Genomic DNA, 672 nt, shown 5'->3' on the forward strand with positions numbered 1-672 from the left:
AATATTTATTTGTGGTAATATACATATTTAATTTTTTCCGCCGAGTAGGAACTTACATACCTATGTCCGTCGTCCGTGTAGGAACTAACGTATGTAATTGTTTACTTGCTACTCTCGTGTAAGAACTTACTATTCCCCGAAGAAATATTTTTAAACGAAAATTAGTATAGGTATCTATATTTAACACATTATTAATATTTAATTACAAATACGTATATTATATAATATTATACTATAGTTTATCATTCAAGATATCATTTAGACCGTCTCTGCTTGGCGACCATTTCCATCATATACAAATTTTGACAAAATTGGATACTCAAATGATGGATAAATTCATACCGTTTTTTGTTTGTAATGAATAATAATTTAACACAAATTTTAACACATCCATTCAGTGACCAACTAAATGACAAGATACACTCAACGGTAAATGAACATATCTCCCCCCCCACCATATACATTTTTCGATGCGTACATATTCCCCCCCATTTTCTTTTAAAGTTTACTATTTAATAATATTATATTTTTTTTTTGGCTAATATTTAATATTGTCTGAATAATACAGAATAAATTTCCAAATATTTGCATAAATATAATGAATTATAGATGTATATTTTTGATCAACTGAACTACTTGAAACAGTAAAAATTGCTATTAAAATAATAAATA

Source organism: Acyrthosiphon pisum, chromosome A1 (assembly GCF_005508785.2).
Source record: "Acyrthosiphon pisum isolate AL4f chromosome A1, pea_aphid_22Mar2018_4r6ur, whole genome shotgun sequence".
NCBI lineage: Eukaryota > Metazoa > Arthropoda > Insecta > Hemiptera > Aphididae > Acyrthosiphon > Acyrthosiphon pisum.